Consider the following 26,691-nt stretch of genomic DNA (forward strand, 5'->3'; position numbering starts at 1 on the left):
AAAAAGTCAATAATCTGGAGAGTTTTTTAAGATGTTTCTTCCATCAACCAACGAAGAAACACATTGGTACTTTCCCATGATGAGTGAGTGCTTCAGGATCTCTTGCACTTACATGTGCAGCAGAGTACTGCAATGGAAGCATGCTGGGCTCATAACCCAGAGGTAGGCAGATTGAAATTATCCTTTGCTATATGCATTTTTTTTTGTTAATTAAAGTAATCCAAAACTGGGATTGATATTTTTGCTCTTTTATTTTTACTTAAAGTACAATAACTTTTACCATTTTAATTTGTTTTAATAGTATATTGACAGTATTGTTTTCTTTCAAAAATCCACTTAATTTTCTTTACCCTATTATTAAAATGGTAATTGACAAAAACAAACTACATTGTCACCAGAAGAGCAATACAAAATGTACAAGTGATATATTAAAATCATCTTTCCAGCTTGAATTTCAATGATGCATTGGGGCAACGATTTTGTGAGAAACATCTTCACCCTTAAATAAAGATTTTCTTAATTCCTTACCTGTGTGCTAATTAGATATCACCTTGTTTTCACATTAAACAGACTTCCACATGAGAAAGCAGCAAGGATGCAGTGGCGTTAATGTTTCCTGGTGTCAACCTGTATTATTTCAGTAGACATTGAAATGAGGATGCATCTTGCTGCCTTTCCAATGAAGCAAGTTTAATTTAGTAATAGGTGAAAAACCATCCCTACAAAGGTGTTAATCAGAGACTTGGCTTTGTGGACACTTTTCAGAGAACAAATTTGTTAGCATAAAAATAAACCAGAAAATGAAGAGCTGTTTAATCACTCAATTGGATTTTTTTGCCAGCATATTTTTTTTCTCTGCAACCCACTGCTAAATTGTGCTTCCTAGCTGTTTTTTATAAAACCACTGAATCAAATCTAACTCTGATAACATCAGAGAAGGCCAGGTACCCTACACAATAAGATGGGGTTTGAAATTTTGACTTGTCTACTTGAATATCACCAAAATCTGATCACAAGGTCAATTACGTCCCTGGGTGGGATTGAACCACCAACCTTTTGGTTAATAGCCTTACACACTAACCAATTGCGCCACAGAGACACTTTGCAAAAGTCCATACTGACAAAGGCTAATAAGCATTCATCTAGAACGTTTCCTAGAAAAACTTTAAAAAGTCAATAATCTGGAGAGTTTTTGTAAGATGTTTCTTCCATCAACCAATGAAGAAACACATTGGTACTTTCCCATGATGAGTGAGTGCTTCAGGATCTCTTGCACTTACATGTGCAGCAGAGTACTGCAATGGAAGCATGCTGGGCCCATAACCCAGAGGTAGGCAGATTGAAACTATCCTTTGCTATATGCATTTTTTTTTGTTAATTAAAGTAATCCAAAACTGGGATTGATATTTTTGCTCTTTTATTTTTACTTAAAGTACAATAACTTTTACCATTTTAATTTGTTTTAATAGTATATTGACAGTATTGTTTTCTTTCAAAAATCCACTTAATTTTCTTTACCCTATTATTAAAATGGTAATTGACAAAAACAAACTACATTGTCACCAGAAGAGCAATACAAAATGTACAAGTGATATATTAAAATCATCTTTCCAGCTTGAATTTCAATGATGCATTGGGGCAACGATTTTGTGAGAAACATCTTCACCCTTAAATAAAGATTTTCTTAATTCCTTACCTGTGTGCTAATTAGATATCACATTGTTTTCACATTAAACAAACTTCCACATGAGAAAGCAGCAAGGATGCAGTGGCGTTAATGTTTCCTGGTGTCAACCTGTATTATTTCAGTAGACATTGAAATGAGGATGCATCTTGCTGCCTTTCCAATGAAGCAAGTTTAATTTAGTAATAGGTGAAAAACCATCCCTACAAAGGTGTTAATCAGAGACATGGCTTTGTGGACACTTTTCAGAGAACAAATTTGTTAGCATAAAAATAAAGCCAGAAAATGAAGAGCTGTTTAATCACTCAATTGGATTTTTCTGCCAGCATATTTTTTTTATCTGCAACCCACTGCTAAATTGTGCTTCCTAGCTGTTTTTTATAAAATCACTGAATCAAATCTAACTCTGATTACATCAGAGAAGGCCAGGTACCCTACACAATAAGAGGGGGTTTGAAATTTTGACTTGTCTACTTAAATATCACCAAAATCTGATCACAAGGTCAATTACATTCCTGGGTGAGATTGAACCACCAACCTTTTGATTAATAGCCTTACACACTAACTAATTGCGCCACAGAGACACTTTGCAAAAGTACATACTGACAAAGGCTAATAAGCATTCATCTAGAACGTTTCCTAGAAAAACTTTAAAAAGTCAATAATCTGGAGAGTTTTTGTAAGATGTTTCTTCCATCAACCAACGAAGAAACACATTGGTACTTTCCCATGATGAGTGAGTGCTTCAGGATCTCTTGCACTTACATGTGCAGCAGAGTACTGCAATGGAAGCATGCTGGGCCCATAACCCAGAGGTAGGCAGATTGAAACTATCCTTTGCTATATGCATTTTTTTTTGTTAATTAAAGTAATCCAAAACTGGGATTGATATTTTTGCTCTTTTATTTTTACTTAAAGTACAATAACTTTTACCATTTTAATTTGTTTTAATAGTATATTGACAGTATTGTTTTCTTTCAAAAATCCACTTAATTTTCTTTACCCTATTATTAAAATGGTAATTGACAAAAACAAACTACATTGTCACCAGAAGAGCAATACAAAATGTACAAGTGATATATTAAAATCATCTTTCCAGCTTGAATTTCAATGATGCATTGGGGCAACGATTTTGTGAGAAACATCTTCACCCTTAAATAAAGATTTTCTTAATTCCTTACCTGTGTGCTAATTAGATATCACCTTGTTTTCACATTAAACAGACTTCCACATGAGAAAGCAGCAAGGATGCAGTGGCGTTAATGTTTCCTGGTGTCAACTTGTATTATTTCAGTAGACATTGAAATGAGGATGCATCTTGCTGCCTTTCCAATGAAGCAAGTTTAATTTAGTAATACGTGAAAAACCATCCCTACAAAGGTGTTAATCAGAGACTTGGCTTTGTGGACACTTTTCAGAGAACAAATTTGTTAGCATAAAAATAAAGCCAGAAATGAAGAGCTGTTTAATCACTCAATTGGATTTTTTTGCCAGCATATTTCTTTTTCTCTGCAACCCACTGCTAAATTGTGCTTCCTAGCTGTTTTTATAAAATCACTGAATCAAATCTAACTCTGATTACATCAGAGAAGGCTAGGTACCCTACACAATAAGAGGGGGTTTGAAATTTTGACTTGTCTACTTAAATATTACCAAAATCTGATCACAAGGTCAATTACGTCCCTGGGTAGGATTTAACCACCAACCTTTTGGTTAATAGCCGTACACACTAACCAATTGCGCCACAGAGACACTTTGCAAAAAGTACATACTGACAAAGGCTAATAAGCATTCATCTAGAACGTTTCCTAGAAAAACTTTAAAAAGTCAATAATCTGGAGAGTTTTTGTAAGATGTTTCTTCCATCAACCAACAAAGAAACACATTGGTACTTTCCCATGATGAGTGAGTGCTTCAGGATCTCTTGCACTTACATGTGCAGCAGAGTACTGCAATGGAAGCATGCTGGGCCCATAACCCAGAGGTAGGCAGATTGAAACTATCCTTTGCTATATGCATTTTTTTGGTAATTAAAGTAATCCAAAACTGGGATGGATATTTTTGCTCTTTTATTTTTACTTAAAGTACAATAACTTTTACCATTTTAATTTGTTTTAATAGTATATTGACAGTATTGTTTTCTTTCAAAAATCCACTTAATTTTCTTTACCCTATTATTAAAATGGTAATTGACAAAAACAAACTACATTGTCACCAGAAGAGCAATACAAAATGTACAAGTGATATATTAAAATCATCTTTCCAGGTTGAATTTCAATGATGCATTGGGGCAACGATTTTGTGAGAAACATCTTCACCCTTAAATAAAGATTTTCTTAATTGCTTACCTGTGTGCTAATTAGATATCACCTTGTTTTCACATTAAACAGACTTCCACATGAGAAAGCAGCAAGGATGCAGTGCCGTTAATGTTTCCTGGTGTCAACCTGTATTATTTCAGTAGACATTGAAATGAGGATGCATCTTGCTGCCTTTCCAATGAAGCAAGTTTAATTTAGTAATAGGTGAAAAACCATCCTTACAAAGGTGTTAATCAGAGACTTGGCTTTGTGGACACTTTTCAGAGAACAAATTTGTTAGCATAAAAATAAAGCCAGAAAATGAAGAGCTGTTTATTCACTCAATTGGATTTTTCTGCCAGCATATTTTTTTTTTCTCTGCAACCTACTGCTAAATTGTGCTTCCTAGCTGTTTTTATAAAATCACTGAATCAAATCTAACTCTGATTACATCAGGGAAGGCCAGGTACCCACACCATAACAGGGGGTTTGAAATTTTGACTTGTCTACTTTAAGATCACCAAAATCTGATCACAAGGTAAATTACGTCCCTGGGTGGGATTGAACCACCAACCTTTTAGATAATAACCGAACACGCTAACTGATTGCGCCACAGAGACACTTTGCAAACTTACATTCTGACAAACGCTAATAAGCATTCATCTAGAACGTTTCCTAGAAAAACTTTAAAAAGTCAATAATCTGGAGAGTTTTTGTAAGATGTTTCTTCCATCAATCAACGAAGAACATTCATGCTGATTTCTTGCAGCAGCTGGGCACTGTAACAGCTCCAGAGCTGCTCTGTAAGGCAACTAAAAGGGTGTGGGCCCTGCAGCACTACCTGTAGTTCGCATTGTGCGCTGGAAGGCACAAAGTAAGCAGACGGGAGAAGTCAGGATAGTGCGCAAGGGCATAGAAGGGAGCGGCTCAAGAAAAGAGAAGTGGAAACTGACAGCAAACTAGGCTGGAGAGAGACCTGAGACAAAGAGATCTGAATTATACGAGAGCCGACCAGGGGAAACACAAATTATGCAGTCGAGTTTCCCACATTTGGGGAAATAGCTGGAGCAGCACACACAGAGTGCAATGGGTGAGCCTTGCCCTGGGAGAAGCACCTTCATGATCATAGTATCTCACCTGGCAGGTAAGTAGGAGTTGGGCAAGAGCTGAGGAGGGTCGCTGCTCGGGCACCCCCCTGTCAAGTGAAGGAGATCCAACTGAGGCAGCACAAGAGAACTCTCGAAAGAAGAACAAGGCTAGAGGAAGATCTGAGACACAGAAATCTGGCTTTTACCAGAGCTGACCAGAGGAAAGCACAAACACAGTCCCCCACTACCACAAATAATGCAGTCGAGTTTCCCACATTTGGGGAAATCACAGGGGTCAGCATACCCAGAATGCAATGAATGAACCTCACCCTGGGAGAACAATCTTCATGACCATGGTATCTCCTATGCAAAATAAGTATGATTTGGGATAGGGCTGGGGAGGGCCGCTGCTCAGGCACATCTCTGTCAAGTAAAGGAGATTCAACTGAGGCAGCACAAGGGAACTCTCATCTGGGGACAACAACTGCAGGGAGAACACATATTTTCAGATGAACATGGGAGGGCAGAAGGCTGCCTAATACTGAAGCACCCCCAAACAACAAACCAAATGCAACAACTAGTGCAAGCATTCCTGGGGGAAGGCCTGCAGCAGATGGATTTGCATATGGTGATGTCATCCAAGCAGTGGGTCAAAGTTGGCTTCAACCCTCGTCTGCATATGAAAAGAAAAAAGGGATGTGCAGGGCATGGCGGCCTTTTGCGGCGCTTGCATGACCCCTAATTCGCATTAAACACCTCCACCCTCCTTAGGTGTGGGGCTCATGTTGGCTATGCCCCAGCACCTGAAGCATTCAAGCTGATTTCTTGCAGCAGCTGGGCACTGTAACAGCTCCAGAGCTGCTCTGTAAGGCAAGTAAAAGGGTGTGGGCCCTGCAGCACTACCTGTAGTTCGCATTGTGCGTTGGAAGGCACAAAGTAAGCAGACGGGAGAAGTCAGGATAGTGCGCAAGGGCATAGAAGGGAGCGGCTCAAGAAAAGAGAAGTGGAAACAGACAGCAAACTAGGCTGGAGAGAGACCTGAGACAAAGAGATCTGAATTATACGAGAGCCGACCAGAGGAAACACAAATTATGCAGTCAAGTGTCCCACATTTGGGGAAATCGCAGGAGCAGCACACCCAGAGTGCAATGGGTGAGCCTTGCCCTGGGAGAAGCACCTTCCTGATCATAGTATCTCACCTGGCAGGTAAGTAGGAGTTGGGCTAGAGCTGGGGAGGGTCGCTGCTCGGGCACCCCCCTGTCAAGTGAAGGAGATCCAACTGAGGCAGCACAAGGGAACTCTCGAAAGAAGAACAAGGCTAGAGGAAGATCTGAGACAAAGAAATCTGACTTTTACCAGAGCTGACCAGAGGAAAGCACAAACACAGTCCCCCTCTACCACAAATAATGCAGTCGAGTTTCCCACATTTGGGGAAATCACAGGGGTCATCATACCCAGAATGCAATGAATGAACCTCACCCTGGGAGAACAATCTTCATGACCATGATATCTCCTATGCAAAATAAGTATGATTTGGGATAGGGCTGGGGAGGGCCGCTGCTCAGGCACATCTCTGTCAAGTAAAGGCGATTCAACTGAGGCAGCACAAGGGAACTCTCATCTGGGGACAACAACTGCAGGGAGAACACATATTTTCAGATGAACATGGGAGGGCAGAAGGCTGCCTAATACTGAAGCACCCCCAAACAACAAACCAAATGCAACAACTAGTGCAAGCATTCCTGGGGGAAGGCCTGCAGCAGATGGATTTGCATATGGTGATGTCATCCAAGCAGTGGGTCAAAGTTGGCTTCAACCCTCGTCTGCATATGAAAAGAAAAAAGGGATGTGCAGGGCACGGCGGCCTTTTGCGGCGCTTGCATGACCCCTAATTCGCATTAAACACCTCCACCCTCCTTAGGTGTGGGGCTCATGTTGGCTATGCCCCAGCACCTGAAGCATTCAAGCTGATTTCTTGCAGCAGCTGGGCACTGTAACAGCTCCAGAGCTGCTCTGTAAGGCAACTAAAAGGGTGTGGGCCCTGCAGCACTACCTGTAGTTCGCATTGTGCGTTGGAAGGCACAAAGTAAGCAGACAGGAGAAGTCAGGATAGTGCGCAAGGGCATAGAAGGGAGCGGCTCAAGAAAAGAGAAGTGGAAACAGACAGCAAACTAGGCTGGAGAGAGACCTGAGACAAAGAGATCTGAATTATACGAGAGCCGACCAGAGGAAACACAAATTATGCAGTCAAGTGTCCCACATTTGGGGAAATCGCAGGAGCAGCACACCCAGAGTGCAATGGGTGAGCCTTGCCCTGGGAGAAGCACCTTCCTGATCATAGTATCTCACCTGGCAGATAAGTAGGAGTTGGGCTAGAGCTGGGGAGGGTCGCTGCTCGGGCACCCCCCTGTCAAGTGAAGGAGATCCAACTGAGGCAGCACAAGGGAACTCTCGAAAGAAGAACAAGGCTAGAGGAAGATCTGAGACAAAGAAATCTGACTTTTACCAGAGTTGACCAGAAGAAAGCACAAACACAGTCCCCCACTACCACAAATAATGCAGTCGAGTTTCCCACATTTGGGGAAATCACAGGGGTCAGCATACCCAGAATGCAATGAATGAACCTCACCCTGGGAGAACAATCTTCATGACCATGGTATCTCCTATGCAAAATAAGTATGATTTGGGATAGGGCTGGGGAGGGCCGCTGCTCAGGCACATCTCTGTCAAGTAAAGGAGATTCAACTGAGGCAGCACAAGGGAACTCTCATCTGGGGACAACAACTGCAGGGAGAACACATATTTTCAGATGAACATGGGAGGGCAGAAGGCTGCCTAATACCGAAGCACCCCCAAACAACAAACCAAATGCAACAACTAGTGCAAGCATTCCTGGGGGAAGGCCTGCAGCAGATTGATTTGCATATGGTAATGCCATCCAAGCAGTGGGTCAAAGTTGGCTTCAACCCTCGTCTGCATATGAAAAGAGAAAAGGGGCGTGCAGGGCATGGCGGCCTTTTGCGGCGCTTGGGTGACCCTTAGTTCGCATTAAACACCTCCACCCTCCTTCGGTGTGGGGCTCATGTTGGCAATGCCCCAGCCCCTGAAGCATTCAAGCTGATTTCTTGCAGCAGCTGGGTACTGTAACAGCTCCAGAGCTGCTCTGTGAGGCAAGTAAAAGGGTGTGGGCCCTGCAGCACTACCTGTAGTTTGCATTGTGTGTTGGAAGGCACAAAGTAAGCAGACGGGAGAAGTCAGGATAGTGCGCAAGGGCATAGATGGGAGCGGCTCAAGAAAAGAGAAGTGGAAACAGACAGCAAACTAGGCTGGAGAGAGACCTGAGACAAAGAGATCTGAATTATACGAGAGACGACCAGGGGAAACACAAATTATGCAGTCAAGTTTCCCACATTTGGGGAAATCACAGGGGCAGCACACCCAGAGTGCAATGGGTGAGCCTTGCCCTGGGAGAAGCACCTACATGATCATAGTATCTCACCTGGCAGGTAAGTAGGAGTTGGGCTAGAGCTGGGGAGGGTCGCTGCTCGGGTACCCCCCTGTCAAGTGAAGGAGATCCAACTGAGGCAGCACAAGGGAACTCTCGAAAGAGGAACAAGGCTAGAGGAAGATCTGAGACAAAGAAATCTGATTTTTACCAGAGTTGACCAGAAGAAAGCACAAACACAGTCCCCCACTACCACAAATAATGCAGTCGAGTTTCCCACATTTGGGGAAATCACAGGGGTCATCATACCCAGAATGCAATGAATGAACCTCACCCTGGGAGAACAATCTTCATGACCATGGTATCTCCTATGCAAAATAAGTATGATTTGGGATAGGGCTGGGGAGGGCCGCTGCTCAGGCACATCTCTGTCAAGTAAAGGAGATTCAACTGAGGCAGCACAAGGGAACTCTCATCTGGGGACAACAACTGCAGGGAGAACACATATTTTCAGATGAACATGGGAGGGCAGAAGGCTGCCTAATACTGAAGCACCCCCAAACAACAAACCAAATGCAACAACTAGTGCAAGCATTCCTGGGGGAAGGCCTGCAGCAGATGGATTTGCATATGGTGATGTCATCCAAGCAGTGGGTCAAAGTTGGCTTCAACCCTCGTCTGCATATGAAAAGAAAAAAGGGATGTGCAGGGCATGGCGGCCTTTTTCGGCGCTTGCATGACCCCTAATTCGCATTAAACACCTCCACCCTCCTTAGGTGTGGGGCTCATGTTGGCTATGCCCCAGCACCTGAAGCATTCAAGCTGATTTCTTGCAGCAGCTGGGCACTGTAACAGCTCCAGAGCTGCTCTGTAAGGCAACTAAAAGGGTGTGGGCCCTGCAGCACTACCTGTAGTTCGCATTGTGCGTTGGAAGGCACAAAGTAAGCAGACGGGAGAAGTCAGGATAGTGCGCAAGGGCATAGAAGGGAGCGGCTCAAGAAAAGAGAAGTGGAAACAGACAGCAAACTAGGCTGGAGAGAGACCTGAGACAAAGAGATCTGAATTATACGAGAGCCGACCAGAGGAAACACAAATTATGCAGTCAAGTGTCCCACATTTGGGGAAATCGCAGGAGCAGCACACCCAGAGTGCAATGGGTGAGCCTTGCCCTGGGAGAAGCACCTTCCTGATCATAGTATCTCACCTGGCAGGTAAGTAGGAGTTGGGCTAGAGCTGGGGAGGGTCGCTGCTCGGGCACCCCCCTGTCAAGTGAAGGAGATCCAACTGAGGCAGCACAAGGGAACTCTCGAAAGAAGAACAAGGCTAGAGGAAGATCTGAGACAAAGAAATCTGACTTTTACCAGAGTTGACCAGAAGAAAGCACAAACACAGTCCCCCACTACCACAAATAATGCAGTCGAGTTTCCCACATTTGGGGAAATCACAGGGGTCAGCATACCCAGAATGCAATGAATGAACCTCACCCTGGGAGAACAATCTTCATGACCATGGTATCTCCTATGCAAAATAAGTATGATTTGGGATAGGGCTGGGGAGGGCCGCTGCTCAGGCACAGCTCTGTCAAGTAAAGGAGATTCAACTGAGGAAGCACAAGGGAACTCTCATCTGGGGACAACAACTGCAGGGAGAACACATATTTTCAGATGAACATGGGAGGGCAGAAGGCTGCCTAATACTGAAGCACCCCCAAACAACAAACCAAATGCAACAACTAGTGTAAGCATTCCTGGGGGAAGGCCTGCAGCAGATGGATTTGCATATGGTGATGTCATCCAAGCAGTGGGTCAAAGTTGGCTTCAACCCTCGTCTGCATATGAAAACAAAAAAGGGATGTGCAGGGCATGGCGTCCTTTTGTGGCGCTTGGATGACCCTTAATTCGCATTAAACATCTCCACCCTCCTTCGGTGTGGGGCTCATGTTGGCTTTGCCCCAGCCCCTGAAGCATTCAAGATGATTTCTTGCAGCAGCTGGGCACTGTAACAGCTCCAGAGCTGTTCTGTAAAGCATGTAAAAGGGTGTGGGCCCTGCAGCACTACCTGTAGTATGCATTGTGCGTTGGAAGGCACAAAGTAAGCAGACGGGAGAGGTCAGGATAGTGCGCAAGGGCATAGAAGGGAGCGGCTCAAGAAAAGAGAAGTGGAAACAGACAGCAAACTAGGCTGGAGAAAGACCTGAGACAAAGAGATCTGAATTATACGAGAGCCGACCAGAGGAAACACAAATTATGCAGTCAAGTTTCCCACATTTGGGGAAATCACAGGAGCAGCACACCCAGAGTGCAATGGGTGAGCCTTGCCCTGGGAGAAGCACCTTCCTGATCATAGTATCTCACCTGGCAGGTAAGTAGGAGTTGGGCTAGAGCTGGGGTGGGTCGCTGCTCGGGCACCCCCCTGTCAAGTGAAGGAGATCCAACTGAGGCAGCACAAGGGAACTCTCGAAAGAAGAACAAGGCTAGAGGAAGATCTGAGACAAAGAAATCTGACTTTTACCAGAGCTGAGCAGAGGAAAGCCCAAACACAGTCCCCCACTACCACAAATAATGCAGTCGAGTTTCCCACATTTGGGGAAATCACAGGGGTCAGCATACCCAGAATGCAATGAATGAACCTCACCCTGGGAGAACAATCTTCATGACCATGGTATCTCCTATGCAAAATAAGTATGATTTGGGATAGGGCTGGGGAGGGCCGCTGCTCAGGCACATCTCTGTCAAGTAAAGGAGATTCAACTGAGGCAGCACAAGGGAACTCTCATCTGGGGACAACAACTGCAGGGAGAACACATATTTTCAGATGAACATGGGAGGGCAGAAGGCTGCCTAATACTGAAGCACCCCCAAACAACAAACCAAATGCAACAACTAGTGTAAGCATTCCTGGGGGAAGGCCTGCAGCAGATGGATTTGCATATGGTGATGTCATCCAAGCAGTGGGTCAAAGTTGGCTTCAACCCTCGTCTGCATATGAAAAGAAAAAAGGGATGTGCAGGGCATGGCGTCCTTTTGTGGCGCTTGGATGACCCTTAATTCGCATTAAACATCTCCACCCTCCTTCGGTGTGGGGCTCATGTTGGCTATGCCCCAGCCCCTGAAGCATTCAAGATGATTTCTTGCAGCAGCTGGGCACTGTAACAGCTCCAGAGCTGTTCTGTAAAGCATGTAAAAGGGTGTGGGCCCTGCAGCACTACCTGTAGTATGCATTGTGCGTTGGAAGGCACAAAGTAAGCAGATGGGAGAAGTCAGGATAGTGCGCAAGGGCATAGAAGGGAGCGGCTCAAGAAAAGAGAAGTGGAAACAGACAGCAAACTAGGCTGGAGAGAGACCTGAGACAAAGAGATCTGAATTATACGAGAGCCGACCAGAGGAATCACAAATTATGCAGTCAAGTGTCCCACATTTGGGGAAATTGCAGGAGCAGCACACCCAGAGTGCAATGGGTGAGCCTTGCCCTGGGAGAAGCACCTTCATGATCATAGTATCTCACCTGGCAGGTAAGTAGGAGTTGGGCTAGAGCTGGGGAGGGTCGCTGCTCGGGAACCCCCCTGTCAAGTGAAGGAGATCCAACTGAGGCAGCACAAGGGAACTCTCGAAAGAGGAACAAGGCTAGAGGAAGATCTGAGACAAAGAAATCTGACTTTTAACAGAGCTGACCAGAGGAAAGCACAAACATAGTCCCCCTCTACCACAAATAATGCAGTCGAGTTTCCCACATTTGGGGAAATCACAGGGGTCAGCATACTCAGAATGCAATGAATGAACCTCACCCTGGGAGAACAATCTTCATGACCATGGTATCTCCTATGCAAAATAAGTATGATTTGGGATAGGGCTGGGGAGGGCCGCTGCTCAGGCACATCTCTGTCAAGTAAAGGAGATTCAACTGAGGCAGCACAAGGGAACTCTCATCTGGGGACAACAACTGCAGGGAGAACACATATTTTCAGATGAACATGGGAGGGCAGAAGGCTGCCTAATACTGAAGCACCCCCAAACAACAAACCAAATGCAACTACTAGTACAAGCATTCCTGGGGGAAGGCCTGCAGCAGATGGATTTGCATATGGTGATGTCATCCAAGCAGTGGGTCAAAGTTGGCTTCAACCCTCATCTGCATATGAAAAGAGAAAAGGGGCGTGCAGGGCATGGCGGCCTTTTGCGGCGCTTGGATGACCCCTAGTTCGCATTAAACACCTCCACCCTCCTTCGGTGTGGGGCTCATGTTGGCTATGCCCCAGCCCCTGAAGCATTCAAGCTGATTTCTTGCAGCAGCTGGGCACTGTAACAGCTCCAGAGCTGCTCTGTAAGGCAAGTAAAAGGGTGTGGGCCCTGCAGCACTACCTGTAGTTCGCATTGTGCGTTGGAAGGCACAAAGTAAGCAGATGGGAGAAGTCAGGATAGTGCGCAAGGGCATAGAAGGGAGCGGCTCAAGAAAAGAGAAGTGGAAACAGACAGCAAACTAGGCTGAAGAGAGACCTGAGACAAAGAGATCTGAATTATATGAGAGCCGACCAGGGGAAACACAAATTATGCAGTCAAGTTTCCCACATTTGGGGAAATCAAAGGGGCAGCACACCCAGAGTGCAATGGGTGAGCCTTGCCCTGGGAGAAGCACCGACATCATCATAGTATCTCACCTGGCAGGTAAGTAGGAGTTGGGCTAGAGCTGGGGAGGGTCGCTGCTCGGGCACCCCCCTGTCAAGTGAAGGAGATCCAACTGAGGCAGCACAAGGGAACTCTCGAAAGAAGAACAAGGCTAGAGGAAGATCTGAGACAAAGAAATCTGACTTTTACCAGAGCTGACCAGAGGAAAGCACAAACACAGTCCCCCACTACCACAAATAATGCAGTCGAGTTTCCCACATTTGGGGAAATCACAGGGGTCATCATACCCAGAATGCAATGAATGAACCTCACCCTGGGAGAACAATCTTCATGACCATGATATCTCCTATGCAAAATAAGTATGATTTGGTATAGGGCTGGGGAGGGCCGCTGCTCAGGCACATCTCTGTCAAGTAAAGGCGATTCAACTGAGGCAGCACAAGGGAACTCTCATCTGGGGACAACAACTGCAGGGAGAACACATATTTTCAGATGAACATGGGAGGGCAGAAGGCTGCCTAATACTGAAGCACCCAAAAAACAACAAACCAAATGCAACAACTAGTGCAAGCATTCCTGGGGGAAGGCCTGCAGCAGATGGATTTGCATATGGTGATGTCATCCAAGCAGTGGGTCAAAGTTGGCTTCAACCCTCGTCTGCATATGAAAAGAAAAAAGGGATGTGCAGGGCATGGCGGCCTTTTGCGGCGCTTGCATGACCCCTAATTCGCATTAAACACCTCCACCCTCCTTCGGTGTGGGGCTCATGTTGGCTATGCCCCAGCACCTGAAGCATTCAAGCTGATTTCTTGCAGCAGCTGGGCACTGTAACAGCTCCAGAGCTGCTCTGTAAGGCAAGTAAAAGGGTGTGGGCCCTGCAGCACTACCTGTAGTTCGCATTGTGCGTTGGAAGGCACAAAGTAAGCAGACGGGAGAAGTCAGGATAGTGCGCAAGGGCATAGAAGGGAGCGGCTCAAGAAAAGAGAAGTGGAAACAGACAGCAAACTAGGCTGGAGAGAGACCTGAGACAAAGAGATCTGAATTATACGAGAGCCGACCAGAGGAAACACAAATTATGCAGTCAAGTGCCCCACATTTGGGGAAATCGCAGGAGCAGCACACCCAGAGTGCAATGGGTGAGCCTTGCCCTGGGAGAAGCACCTTCCTGATCATAATATCTCACCAGGCAGGTAAGTAGGAGTTGGGCTAGAGCTGGGGAGGGTCGCTGCTAGGGCACCCCCCTGTCAAGTGAAGGAGATCCAACTGAGGCAGCACAAGGGAACTCTCGAAAGAAGAACAAGGCTAGAGGAAGATCTGAGACAAAGAAATCTGACTTTTACCAGAGCTGAGCAGAGGAAAGCACAAACACAGTCCCCCACTACCACAAATAATGCAGTCGAGTTTCCCACATTTGGGGAAATCACAGGGGTCAGCATACCCAGAATGCAATGAATGAACCTCACCCTGGGAGAACAATCTTCATGACCATGGTATCTCCTATGCAAAATAAGTATGATTTGGGATAGGGCTGGGGAGGGCCGCTGCTCAGGCATATATCTGTCAAGTAAAGGAGATTCATCTGAGGCAGCACAAGGGAACTCTCATCTGGGGACAACAACTGCAGGGAGAACACATATTTTCAAATGAACATGGGAGGGCAGAAGGCTGCCTAATACTGAAGCACCCCCAAACAACAAACCAAATGCAACAACTAGTACAAGCATTCCTGGGGGAAGGTCTGCAGAAGACGGATTTGCATACAGTGATGTCATCCAAGCAGTGGGCCAAAGTTGGCTGGAACCCTCATCTGCATATGAAAAGAGAAAAGGGGTATGCAGGGCATGGCGGCCTTTTGCGGCGCTTGGATGACCCTCAGTTCGCATTAAACACCCCCACCCTCCTTCGGTGTGGGGCTCATGTTGGCAATGCCCCAGCCCCTGAAGCATTCCAGCTGATTTCTTGCAGCAGCTGGGCACTGTAACAGCTCCAGAGCTGCTCTGTAAGGCAACTAAAAGGGTGTGGGCCCTGCAGCACTACCTGTAGTTCGCATTGTGCGTTGGAAGGCACAAAGTAAGCAGACGGGAGAAGTCAGGATAGTGCGCAAGGGCATAGAAGGGAGCGGCTCAAGAAAAGAGAAGTGGAAACAGACAGCAAACTAGGCTGGAGAGAGACCTGAGACAAAGAGATCTGAATTATACGAGAGCCGACCAGAGGAAACACAAATTATGCAGTCAAGTGTCCCACATTTGGGGAAATCGCAGGAGCAGCACACCCAGAGTGCAATGGGTGAGCCTTGCCCTGGGAGAAGCACCTTCCTGATCATAGTATCTCACCTGGCAGGTAAGTAGGAGTTGGGCTAGAGCTGGGGAGGGTCGCTGCTCGGGCACCCCCCTGTCAAGTGAAGGAGATCCAACTGAGGCAGCACAAGGGAACTCTCGAAAGAAGAACAAGGCTAGAGGAAGATCTGAGACAAAGAAATCTGACTTTTACCAGAGCTGACCAGAGGAAAGCACAAACACAGTCCCCCACTACCACAAATAATGCAGTCGAGTTTCCCACATTTGGGGAAATCACAGGGGTCAGCATACCCAGAATGCAATGAATGAACCTCACCCTGGGAGAACAATCTTCATGACCATGGTATCTCCTATGCAAAATAAGTATGATTTGGGATAGGGCTGGGGAGGGCCGCTGCTCAGGCATATCTCTGTCAAGTAAAGGAGATTCAACTGAGGCAGCACAAGGGAACTCTCATCTGGGGACAACAACTGCAGGGAGAACACATATTTTCAAATGAACATGGGAGGGCAGAAGGCTGCCTAATACTGAAGCACCCCCAAACAACAAACCAAATGCAACAACTAGTACAAGCATTCCTGGGGGAAGGTCTGCAGAAGACGGATTTGCATACAGTGATGTCATCCAAGCAGTGGGCCAAAGTTGGCTGGAACCCTCATCTGCATATGAAAAGAGAAAAGGGGTATGCAGGGCATGGCGGCCTTTTGCGGCGCTTGGATGACCCTTAGTTCGCATTAAACACCCCCACCATCCTTCGGTGTGGGGCTCATATTGGCAATGCCCCAGCATTCAAGCTGATTTCTTGCAGCAGCTTGGCACTATAACAGCTCCAGAGCTGCTCTGTAAGGCAAGTAAAAGGTTGTGGGCCCTGCAGCACTACCTGTAGTTTGCATTGTGCATTGGAAGGCACAAAGTAAGCAGACAGGAGTAGAAGTCAGGATAGTGCACAAGGGTATAGAAGGGAGGGGCTAAAAAAAAAAGAAGTGGAAACAGACAGCAAACTAGGCTGGAGAGAGACCTGAGACAAAGAGATCTGAATTATATGAAAGCCGACCAGTGGAAACACAAATTATGCAGTCAAGTTTCCCACATTTGGGGAAATCACAGGAGCAGCACACCCAGAGTGCAATGGATGAGCCTTGCCCTGGGAGAAGCACCTTCATGATCATAGTATCTCACCTGGCAGGTAAGTAGGAGTTGGGCTAGAGCTGGGGAGGGTCGCTGCTCGGGCACCCCCCTGTCAAGTGAAGGAGATCCAACTGAGGCAGCACAAGGGAACTCTCGAAAGAAGAACAAGGCTAGAGGAAGATCTGAGACAAAGAAATCTGACTTTTACCAGAGCTGACCAGAGGAAAGCACAAACACAGTCCCCCACTACCACAAATAATGCAGTCGAGTTTCCCACATTTGGGGAAATCACAGGGGTCAGCATACCCAGAATGCAATGAATGAACCTCACCCTGGGAGAACAATCTTCATGACCATGGTATCTCCTATGCAAAATAAGTATGATTTGGGATAGGGCTGGGGAGGGCCGCTGCTCAGGCACATCTCTGTCAAGTAAAGGAGATTCAACTGAGGCAGCACAAGGGAACTCTCATCTGGGGACAACAACTGCAGGGAGAACACATATTTTCAGATGAACATGGGAGGGCAGAAGGCTGCCTAATACTGAAGCACCCCCAAACAACAAACCAAATGCAACAACTAGTGCAAGCATTCCTGGGGGAAGGCCTGCAGCAGATGGATTTGCATATGGTGATGTCATCCAAGCAGTGGGTCAAAGTTGGCTTCAACCCTCGTCTGCATATGAAAAGAGAAAAGGGGCATGCAGGGCATGGCGGCCTTTTGCGGCGCTTGGATGACCCCTAGTTCGCATTAAACACCTCCACCCTCCTTCGGTGTGGGGCTCATGTTGGCTATGCCCCAGCCCCTGAAGCATTCAAGCTGATTTCTTGCAGCAGCTGGGCACTGTAACAGCTCCAGAGCTGCTCTGTAAGGCAAGTAAAAGGGTGTGGGCCCTGCAGCACTACCTGTAGTTCGCATTGTGCGTTGGAAGGCACAAAGTAAGCAGATGGGAGAAGTCAGGCTAGTGTGCAAGGGCATAGAAGGGAGCGGCTCAAGAAAAGAGAAGTGGAAACAGACAGCAAACTAGGCTGAAGAGAGACCTGAGACAAAGAGATCTGAATTATATGAGAGCCGACCAGGGGAAACACAAATTATGCAGTCAAGTGTCCCACATTTGGGGAAATCAAAGGGGCAGCACACCCAGAGTGCAATGGGTGAGCCTTGCCCTGGGAGAAGCACCTTCCTGATCATAGTATCTCACCTGGCAGGTAAGTAGGAGTTGGGCTAGAGCTGGGGAGGGTCGCTGCTCGGGCACCCCCCTGTCAAGTGAAGGAGATCCAACTGAGGCAGCACAAGGGAACTCTCGAAAGAAGAACAAGGCTAGAGGAAGATCTGAGACAAAGAAATCTGACTTTTACCAGAGCTGACCAGAGGAAAGCACAAACACAGTCCCCCACTACCACAAATAATGCAGTCGAGTTTCCCATATTTGGGGAAATCACAGGGGTCATCATACCCAGAATGCAATGAATGAACCTCACCCTGGGAGAACAATCTTCATGACCATGATATCTCCTATGCAAAATAAGTATGATTTGGGATAGGGCTGGGGAGGGCCGCTGCTCAGGCACATCTCTGTCAAGTAAAGGCGATTCAACTGAGGCAGCACAAGGGAACTCTCATCTGGGGACAACAACTGCAGGGAGAACACATATTTTCAAATGAACATGGGAGGGCAGAAGGCTGCCTAATACTGAAGCACCCCCAAACAACAAACCAAATGCAACAACTAGTACAAGCATTCCTGGGGGAAGGTCTGCAGAAGACGGATTTGCATACAGTGATGCTGGGCCCATAACCCAGAGGTAGGCAGATTGAAACTATCCTCTGCTATATGCATTTTTTTTGTGTTAATTAAAGTAATCCAAAACTGGGATTGATATTTTGTCTCTTTTATTTTTACTTAAAGTACAATAACTTTTACCATTTTAATTTGTTTTAATAGTATATTGACAGTATTGTTTTCTTTCAAAAATCCACTTCATTTTCTTTACCCTATTATTAAAATGGTAATTGACAAAAACAAACTACATTGTCACCAGAAGAGCAATACAAAATGTACAAGTGATATATTAAAATCATCTTTCCAGCTTGAATTTCAATGATGCATTGGGGCAACGATTTTGTGAGAAACATCTTCACCCTTAAATAAAGATTTTCTTAATTCCTTACCTGTGTGCTAATTAGATATCACCTTGTTTTCACATTAAACAGACTTCCACATGAGAAAGCAGCAAGGATGCAGTGGCGTTAATGTTTCCTGGTGTCAACCTGTATTATTTCAGTAGACATTGAAATGAGGATGCATCTTGCTGCCTTTCCAATGAAGCAAGTTTAATTTAGTAATAGGTGAAAAACCATCCTTACAAAGGTGTTAATCAGAGACTTGGCTTTGTGGACACTTTTCAGAGAACAAATTTGTTAGCATAAAAATAAAGCCAGAAAATAAAGAGCTGTTTAATCACTCAATTGGATTTTTCTGCCAGCATATTTTTTTTCTCTGCAACCCACTGCTAAATTGTGCTTCCTAGCTGTTTTTATAAAATCACTGAATCAAATCTAACTCTGATTACATCAGAGAAGGCCAGGTACCCTACACCATAAAAGGGGGTATGAAATTTTGACTGTCTACTTAAAGATCACCAAAATCTGATAACAAGGTCAATTAGGTCCCTGGGTGGGATTGAACCACCAACCTTTTGGTTAATAGCCGTACATACTAACTGATTGCGCCACAGAGACACTTTGCAAAAGTCCATACTGACAAAGGCTAATAAGCATTCATCTAAAACGTTTCCTAGAAAAACTTTAAAAAGTCAATAATCTGGAAAGTTTTTGTAAGATGTTTCTTCCATCAACCAACGAAGAAACACATTGGTACTTTCCCATGATGAGTGAGTGCTTCAGGATCTCTTGAACTTACATGTGCAGCAGAGTACTGCAATGGAAGCATGCTGGGCCCATAACCCAGAGGTAGGCAGATTGAAACTATCCTCTGCTATATGCATTTTTTTGTTTGTTAATTAAAGTAATCCAAAACTGGGATTGATATTTTGTCTGTTTTATTTTTACTTAAAGTACAATAACTTTTACCATTTTAATTTGTTTTAATAGTATATTGACAGTATTGTTTTCTTTCAAAAATCCACTTCATTTTCTTTACCCTATTATTAAAATGGTAATTGACAAAAACAAACTACATTGTCACCAGAAGAGCAATACAAAATGTACAAGTGATATATTAAAATCATCTTTCCAGCTTGAATTTCAATGATGCATTGGGTCAACAATTTTGTGAGAAACATCTTCACCCTTAAATAAAGATTTTCTTAATTCCTTACCTGTGTGCTAATTAGATATCACCTTGTTTTCACATTAAACAGACTTCCACATGAGAAAGCAGCAAGGATGCAGTGGCGTTAATGTTTCCTGGTGTCAACCTGTATTATTTCAGTAGACATTGAAATGAGGATACATCTTGCTGCCTTTCCAATGAAGCAAGTTTAATTTAGTAATAGGTGAAAAACCATCCCTACAAAGGTGTTAATCAGAGACTTGGCTTTGTGGACACTTTTCAGAGAACAAATTTGTTAGCATAAAAATAAAGCCAGAAAATGAAGAGCTGTTTAATCACGCAATTTGATTTTTTTGCCAGCATATTTCTTTTTCTCTGCAACCCACTGCTAAATTGTGCTTCCTAGATGTTTTTATAAAATCACTGAATCAAATCTAACTCTGATTACATCAGAGAAGGCCAGGTACCCTACACCATAACAGGGGGTATGAAATTTGACTTGTCTACTTAAAGATCACCAAAATCTGATAACAAGGTCAATTACGTCCCTGGGTGGGATTGAACCACCAACCTTTTGGTTAATAGCCGTACACACTAACTGATTGCGCCACAGAGACACTTTGCAAAAGTACATACTGACAAATGCTAATAAGCATTCATCTAAAACGTTTCCTAGAAAAACTTAAAAAAGTCAATAATCTGGAGAGTTTTTGTAAGATGTTTCTTCTATCAACCAACGAAGAAACACATTGGTACTTTCCCATGATGAGTGAGTGCTTCAGGATCTCTTGCACTTACATGTGCAGCAGAGTACAGCAATGGAAGCATGCTGGGCCCATAACCCAGAGGTAGGCAGATTGAAACTATCCTCTGCTATATGCATTTTTTTGTTTGTTAATTAAAGTAATCCAAAACTGGGATTGATATTTTGGCTCTTTTATTTTTACTTAAAGTACAATAACTTTTACCATTTTAATTTGTTTTAATAGTATATTGACAGTATTGTTTTCTTTCAAAAATCCACTTAATTTTCTTTACCCTATTATTAAAATGGTAATTGACAAAAACAAACTACATTGTCACCAGAAGAGCAATACAAAATGTACAAGTGATATATTAAAATCATCTTTCCAGCTTGAATTTCAATGATGCATTGGGGCAACGATTTTGTGAGAAACATCTTCACCCTTAAATAAAGATTTTCTTAATTCCTTACCTGTGTGCTAATTAGATATCACCTTGTTTTCACATTAAACAGACTTACACAAGAGAAAGCAGCAAGGATGCAGTGGCGTTAATGTTTCCTGGTGTCAACCTGTATTAATTCAGTAGACATTGAAATGAGGATGCATCTTGCTGCCTTTCCAATGAAGCAAGTTTAATTTAGTAATAGGTGAAAAACCATCCTTACAAAGGTGTTAATCAGAGACTTGGCTTTGTGGACACTTTTCAGAGAACAAATTTGTTAGCATAAAAATAAAGCCAGAAAATAAAGAGCTGTTTAATCACTCAATTGGATTTTTCTGCCAGCATATTTTTTTTCTCTGCAACCCACTGCTAAATTGTGCTTCCTAGCTGTTTTTATAAAATCACTGAATCAAATCTAACTCTGATTACATCAGAGAAGGCCAGGTACCCTACACCATAACAGGGGGTTTGAAATTTTGACTTGTCTACTTAAAGATCACAAAAATCTGATAACAAGGTCAATTAGGTCCCTGGGTGGGATTGAACCACCAACCTTATGGTTAATAGCCGTACATACTAACTGATTGCGCCACAGAGACACTTTGCAAAAGTCCATACTGACAAAGGCTAATAAGCATTCATCTAAAACGTTTCCTAGAAAAATTTTCAAAAGTCAATAATCTGGAGAGTTTTTGTAAGATGTTTCTTCCATCAACCAACGAAGAAACACATTGGTACTTTCCCATGATGAGTGAGTGCTTCAGGATCTCTTGAACTTACATGTGCAGCAGAGTACTGCAATGGAAGCATGCTGGGCCCATAACCCAGAGGTAGGCAGATTGAAACTATCCTCTGCTATATGCATTTTTTTTTTTGTTAATTAAAGTAATCCAAAACTGGGATTGATATTTTGTCTCTTTTATTTTTACTTAAAGTACAATAACTTTTACCATTTTAATTTGTTTTAATAGTATATTGACAGTATTGCTTTCTTTCAAAAATCCACTTCATTTTCTTTACCCTATTATTAAAATGGTAATTGACAAAAACAAACTACATTGTCACCAGAAGAGCAATACAAAATGTACAAGTGATATATTAAAATCATCTTTCCAGCTTGAATTTCAATGTTGCATTGGGTCAACAATTTTGTGAGAAACATCTTCACCCTTAAATAAAGATTTTCTTAATTCCTTACCTGTGTGCTAATTAGATATCACCTTGTTTTCACATTAAACAGACTTCCACATGAGAAAGCAGCAAGGATGCAGTGGCATTAATGTTTCCTGGTGTCAACTTGTATTATTTCAGTAGACATTGAAATGAGGATGCATCTTGCTGCCTTTCCAATGAAGCAAGTTTAATTTAGTAATAGGTGAAAAACCATCCTTACAAAGGTGTTAATCAGAGACTTGGCTTTGTGGACACTTTTCAGAGAACAAATTTGTTAGCATAAAAATAAAGCCAGAAAATGAAGAGCTGTTTAATCACTCGATTGGATTTTTCTGCCAGCATATTTTTTTTCTCTGCAACCCACTGCTAAATTGTGCTTCCTAGCTGTTTTTTATAAAATCACTGAATCAAATCTAACTCTGATTACATCAGAGAAGGCCATGTACCCTACACCATAAGAGGAGGTTTGAAATTTTGACTTGTCTACTTAAATATCACCAAAATCTGATCACAAGGTTAATTACGTCCCTGGGTGGGATTGAACCACCAACCTTTTGGTTAATAGCCGAACACACTAACCGATTGCGCCACAGAGACACTTTGCAAAAGTCCATACTGACAAAGGCTAATAAGCATTCATCTAAAACGTTTCCTAGAAAAACTTTAAAAAGTCAATAATCTGGAGAGTTTTTGTAAGATGTTTCTTCCATCAACCAACGAAGAAACACATTGGTACTTTCCCATGATAAGTGAGTGCTTCAGGATCTCTTGCACTTACATGTGCAGCAGAGTACTGCAATGGAAGCATGCTGGGCCCATAACCCAGAGGTAGGCAGATTGAAACTATCCTCTGCTATATGCATTTTTTTGTTTGTTAATTAAAGTAATCCAAAACTGGGATTGATATTTTGGCTCTTTTATTTTTACTTAAAGTACAATAACTTTTACCATTTTAATTTGTTTTAATAGTATATTGACAGTATTGTTTTCTTTCAAAAATCCACTTAATTTTCTTTACCCTATAATAAAATGGTAATTGACAAAAACAAACTACATTGTCACCAGAAGAGCAATACAAAATGTACAAGTGATATATTAAAATCATCTTTCCAGCTTGAATTTCAATGATGCATGGGGGCAACGATTTTGTGAGAAACATCTTCACCCTTAAATAAAGATTTTCTTAATTCCTTACCTGTGTGCTAATTAGATATCACCTTGTTTTCACATTAAACAGACTTCCACATGAGAAAGCAGCAAGGATGCAGTGGCGTTAATGTTTCCTGGTGTCAACCTGTATTATTTCAGTAGACATTGAAATGAGGATGCATCTTGCTGCCTTTCCAATGAAGCAAGTTTTATTTAGTAATAGGTGAAAAACCATCCTTACAAAGGTGTTAATCAGAGACTTGGCTTTGTGGACACTTTTCAGAGAACAAATTTGTTAGCATAAAAATAAAGCCAGAAAATAAAGAGCTGTTTAATCACTCAATTGGATTTTTCTGCCAGCATATTTTTTTTCTCTGCAACCCACTGCTAAATTGTGCTTCCTAGCTGTTTTTATAAAATCACTGAATCAAATCTAACTCTGATTACATCAGAGAAGGCCAGGTACCCTACACCATAACAGGGGGTTTGAAATTTTGACTTGTCTACTTAAAGATCACCAAAATCTGATAACAAGGTCAATTAGGTCCCTGGGTGGGATTGAACCACCAACCTTTTGGTTAATAGCCGTACATACTAACTGATTGCGCCACAGAGACACTTTGCAAAAGTCCATACTGACAAAGGCTAATAAGCATTCATCTAAAACGTTTCCTAGAAAAACTTTAAAAAGTCAATAATCTGGAGAGTTTTTGTAAGATGTTTCTTCCATCAACCAACGAAGAAACACATTGGTACTTTCCCATGATGAGTGAGTGCTTCAGGATCTCTTGAACTTACATGTGCAGCAGAGTACTGCAATGGAAGCATGCTGGGCCCATAACCCAGAGGTAGGCAGATTGAAACTATCCTCTGCTATATGCATTTTTTTTTTGTTAATTAAAGTAATCCAAAACTGGGATTGATATTTTGTCTCTTTTATTTTTACTTAAAGTACAATAACTTTTACCATTTTAATTTGTTTTAATAGTATATTGACAGTATTGTTTTCTTTCAAAAATCCACTTCATTTTCTTTACCCTATTATTAAAATGGTAATTGACAAAAACAAACTACATTGTCACCAGAAGAGCAATACAAAATGTACAAGTGATATATTAAAATCACATTTCCAGCTTGAATTTCAATGATGCATTGGGGCAACGATTTTGTGAGAAACATCTTCACCCTTAAATAAAGATTTTCTTAATTCCTTACCTGTGTGCTAATTAGATATCACCTTGTTTTCATATTAAACAGACTTCCACATGAGAAAGCAGCAAGGATGCAGTGGCGTTAATGTTTCCTGGTGTCAACTTGTATTATTTTAGTAGACATTGAAATGAGGATGCATCTTGCTGCCTTTCCAATGAAGCAAGTTTAATTTAGTAATAGGTGAAAAACCATCCTTACAAAGGTGTTAATCAGAGACTTGGCTTTGTGGACACTTTTCAGAGAACAAATTTGTTAGCATAAAAATAAAGCCAGAAAATGAAGAGCTGTTTAATCACTCAATTGGATTTTTCTGCCAGCATATTTTTTTTCTCTGCAACCCACTGCTAAATTGTGCTTCCTAGCTGTTGTTATAAAATCACTGAATCAAATCTAACTCTGATTACATCAGAGAAGGCCAGGTACCCTACACCATAACAGGGGGTATGAAATTTGACTTGTCTACTTAAAGATCACCAAAATCTGATAACAAGGTCAATTAGGTCCCTGGGTGGGATTGAACCACCAACCTTTTGGTTAATAGCCGTACACACTAACTGATTGCGCCACAGAGACACTTTTTCAAAAGCACATACTGACAAAGGCTAATAAGCATTCATCTAAAACGTTTCCTAGAAAAACTTTCAAAAGTTAATAATCTGGAGAGTTTTTGTAAGATGTTTCTTCCATCAACCAACGAAGAAACACATTGGTACTTTCCCATGATGAGTGAGTGCTTCAGGATCTCTTGCACTTACATGTGCAGCAGAGTACAGCAATGGAAGCATGCTGGGCCCATAACCCAGAGGTAGGCAGATTGAAACTATCCTCTGCTATATGCATTTTTTTGTTTGTTAATTAAAGTAATCCAAAACTGGGATTGATATTTTGGCTCTTTTATTTTTACTTAAAGTACAATAACTTTTACCATTTTAATTTGTTTTAATAGTATATTGACAGTATTGTTTTCTTTCAAAAATCCACTTAATTTTCTTTACCCTATTATTAAAATGGTAATTGACAAAAACAAACTACATTGTCACCAGAAGAGCAATACAAAATGTACAAGTGATATATTAAAATCATCTTTCCAGCTTGAATTTCAATGATGCATTGGGGCAACGATTTTGTGAGAAACATCTTCACCCTTAAATAAAGATTTTCTTAATTCCTTACCTGTGTGCTAATTAGATATCACCTTGTTTTCACATTAAACAGACTTCCACAAGAGAAAGCAGCAAGGATGCAGTGGCGTTAATGTTTCCTGGTGTCAACCTGTATTAATTCAGTAGACATTGAAATGAGGATGCATCTTGCTGCCTTTCCAATGAAGCAAGTTTAATTTAGTAATAGGTGAAAAACCATCCTTACAAAGGTGTTAATCAGAGACTTGGCTTTGTGGACACTTTTCAGAGAACAAATTTGTTAGCATAAAAATAAAGCCAGAAAATAAAGAGCTGTTTAATCACTCAATTGGATTTTTCTGCCAGCATATTTTTTTTCTCTGCAACCCACTGCTAAATTGTGCTTCCTAGCTGTTTTTATAAAATCACTGAATCAAATCTAACTCTGATTACATCAGAGAAGGCCATGTACCCTACACCATAAGAGGAGGTTTGAAATTTTGACTTGTCTACTTAAATATCACCAAAATCTGATCACAAGGTTAACTACGTCCCTGGGTGGGATTGAACCACCAACCTTTTGGTTAATAGCCAAACACACTAACTGATTGCGCCACAGAGACACTTTGCAAAAGTCCATACTGACAAAGGCTAATAAGCATTCATCTAAAACGTTTCCTAGAAAAACTTTAAAAAGTCAATAATCTGGAGAGTTTTTGTAAGATGTTTCTTCCATCAACCAACGAAGAAACACATTGGTACTTTCCCATGATAAGTGAGTGCTTCAGGATCTCTTGCACTTACATGTGCAGCAGAGTACTGCAATGGAAGCATGCTGGGCCCATAACCCAGAGGTAGACAGATTGAAACTATCCTCTGCTATATGCATTTTTTTGTTTGTTAATTAAAGTAATCCAAAACTGGGATTGATATTTTGGCTCTTTTATTTTTACTTAAAGTACAATAACTTTTACCATTTTAATTTGTT

General features: G+C 42.6%; 22 non-coding genes and 2 pseudogenes across 22 annotated transcripts; all 24 read right to left on the reverse strand.

Moving 5' to 3' along the window:
* Positions 1–4,973: 4,973 nt before the first annotated feature.
* On the reverse strand, positions 4,974–5,136 carry LOC135036383 (U1 spliceosomal RNA). The gene has a single exon (XR_010231153.1). It is a non-coding gene; the product is annotated as a U1 spliceosomal RNA (small nuclear RNA).
* Positions 5,137–5,288: 152 nt separating this feature from the next.
* LOC135036389 (U1 spliceosomal RNA) lies at positions 5,289–5,452 on the reverse strand. The gene has a single exon (XR_010231157.1). It is a non-coding gene; the product is annotated as a U1 spliceosomal RNA (small nuclear RNA).
* Positions 5,453–6,123: 671 nt separating this feature from the next.
* On the reverse strand, positions 6,124–6,286 carry LOC135036415 (U1 spliceosomal RNA). The gene has a single exon (XR_010231182.1). It is a non-coding gene; the product is annotated as a U1 spliceosomal RNA (small nuclear RNA).
* Positions 6,287–6,438: 152 nt separating this feature from the next.
* On the reverse strand, positions 6,439–6,602 carry LOC135036408 (U1 spliceosomal RNA). Its single transcript, XR_010231175.1, has one exon. It is a non-coding gene; the product is annotated as a U1 spliceosomal RNA (small nuclear RNA).
* A 671-nt stretch (positions 6,603–7,273) lies between these two features.
* On the reverse strand, positions 7,274–7,436 carry LOC135036423 (U1 spliceosomal RNA). The gene has a single exon (XR_010231190.1). It is a non-coding gene; the product is annotated as a U1 spliceosomal RNA (small nuclear RNA).
* Positions 7,437–7,588: 152 nt separating this feature from the next.
* LOC135036399 (U1 spliceosomal RNA) lies at positions 7,589–7,752 on the reverse strand. Its single transcript, XR_010231167.1, has one exon. It is a non-coding gene; the product is annotated as a U1 spliceosomal RNA (small nuclear RNA).
* A 671-nt stretch (positions 7,753–8,423) lies between these two features.
* On the reverse strand, positions 8,424–8,586 carry LOC135036376 (U1 spliceosomal RNA). Its single transcript, XR_010231149.1, has one exon. It is a non-coding gene; the product is annotated as a U1 spliceosomal RNA (small nuclear RNA).
* A 152-nt stretch (positions 8,587–8,738) lies between these two features.
* Positions 8,739–8,902, reverse strand: LOC135036410 (U1 spliceosomal RNA). Its single transcript, XR_010231177.1, has one exon. It is a non-coding gene; the product is annotated as a U1 spliceosomal RNA (small nuclear RNA).
* A 671-nt stretch (positions 8,903–9,573) lies between these two features.
* Positions 9,574–9,736, reverse strand: LOC135036416 (U1 spliceosomal RNA). The gene has a single exon (XR_010231183.1). It is a non-coding gene; the product is annotated as a U1 spliceosomal RNA (small nuclear RNA).
* A 152-nt stretch (positions 9,737–9,888) lies between these two features.
* Positions 9,889–10,052, reverse strand: LOC135036400 (U1 spliceosomal RNA). Its single transcript, XR_010231168.1, has one exon. It is a non-coding gene; the product is annotated as a U1 spliceosomal RNA (small nuclear RNA).
* A 671-nt stretch (positions 10,053–10,723) lies between these two features.
* Positions 10,724–10,886, reverse strand: LOC135036421 (U1 spliceosomal RNA). The gene has a single exon (XR_010231188.1). It is a non-coding gene; the product is annotated as a U1 spliceosomal RNA (small nuclear RNA).
* A 152-nt stretch (positions 10,887–11,038) lies between these two features.
* On the reverse strand, positions 11,039–11,202 carry LOC135036402 (U1 spliceosomal RNA). The gene has a single exon (XR_010231170.1). It is a non-coding gene; the product is annotated as a U1 spliceosomal RNA (small nuclear RNA).
* Positions 11,203–11,873: 671 nt separating this feature from the next.
* On the reverse strand, positions 11,874–12,036 carry LOC135036414 (U1 spliceosomal RNA). Its single transcript, XR_010231181.1, has one exon. It is a non-coding gene; the product is annotated as a U1 spliceosomal RNA (small nuclear RNA).
* Positions 12,037–12,188: 152 nt separating this feature from the next.
* On the reverse strand, positions 12,189–12,352 carry LOC135036403 (U1 spliceosomal RNA). Its single transcript, XR_010231171.1, has one exon. It is a non-coding gene; the product is annotated as a U1 spliceosomal RNA (small nuclear RNA).
* A 692-nt stretch (positions 12,353–13,044) lies between these two features.
* LOC135036386 (U1 spliceosomal RNA) lies at positions 13,045–13,186 on the reverse strand (annotated as a pseudogene).
* Positions 13,187–13,338: 152 nt separating this feature from the next.
* On the reverse strand, positions 13,339–13,502 carry LOC135036405 (U1 spliceosomal RNA). Its single transcript, XR_010231173.1, has one exon. It is a non-coding gene; the product is annotated as a U1 spliceosomal RNA (small nuclear RNA).
* A 672-nt stretch (positions 13,503–14,174) lies between these two features.
* On the reverse strand, positions 14,175–14,337 carry LOC135036427 (U1 spliceosomal RNA). The gene has a single exon (XR_010231194.1). It is a non-coding gene; the product is annotated as a U1 spliceosomal RNA (small nuclear RNA).
* Positions 14,338–14,489: 152 nt separating this feature from the next.
* On the reverse strand, positions 14,490–14,653 carry LOC135036390 (U1 spliceosomal RNA). Its single transcript, XR_010231158.1, has one exon. It is a non-coding gene; the product is annotated as a U1 spliceosomal RNA (small nuclear RNA).
* Positions 14,654–15,324: 671 nt separating this feature from the next.
* Positions 15,325–15,487, reverse strand: LOC135036417 (U1 spliceosomal RNA). The gene has a single exon (XR_010231184.1). It is a non-coding gene; the product is annotated as a U1 spliceosomal RNA (small nuclear RNA).
* Positions 15,488–15,639: 152 nt separating this feature from the next.
* Positions 15,640–15,803, reverse strand: LOC135036391 (U1 spliceosomal RNA). Its single transcript, XR_010231159.1, has one exon. It is a non-coding gene; the product is annotated as a U1 spliceosomal RNA (small nuclear RNA).
* A 665-nt stretch (positions 15,804–16,468) lies between these two features.
* On the reverse strand, positions 16,469–16,631 carry LOC135036425 (U1 spliceosomal RNA). Its single transcript, XR_010231192.1, has one exon. It is a non-coding gene; the product is annotated as a U1 spliceosomal RNA (small nuclear RNA).
* A 152-nt stretch (positions 16,632–16,783) lies between these two features.
* LOC135036392 (U1 spliceosomal RNA) lies at positions 16,784–16,947 on the reverse strand. The gene has a single exon (XR_010231160.1). It is a non-coding gene; the product is annotated as a U1 spliceosomal RNA (small nuclear RNA).
* A 692-nt stretch (positions 16,948–17,639) lies between these two features.
* LOC135036378 (U1 spliceosomal RNA) lies at positions 17,640–17,781 on the reverse strand (annotated as a pseudogene).
* A 152-nt stretch (positions 17,782–17,933) lies between these two features.
* Positions 17,934–18,097, reverse strand: LOC135036412 (U1 spliceosomal RNA). The gene has a single exon (XR_010231179.1). It is a non-coding gene; the product is annotated as a U1 spliceosomal RNA (small nuclear RNA).
* Between the last annotated feature and the right edge of the window lie 8,594 nt (positions 18,098–26,691).

This window comes from Pseudophryne corroboree, unplaced genomic scaffold (genome assembly GCF_028390025.1).
Source record: "Pseudophryne corroboree isolate aPseCor3 unplaced genomic scaffold, aPseCor3.hap2 scaffold_645, whole genome shotgun sequence".
NCBI lineage: Eukaryota > Metazoa > Chordata > Amphibia > Anura > Myobatrachidae > Pseudophryne > Pseudophryne corroboree.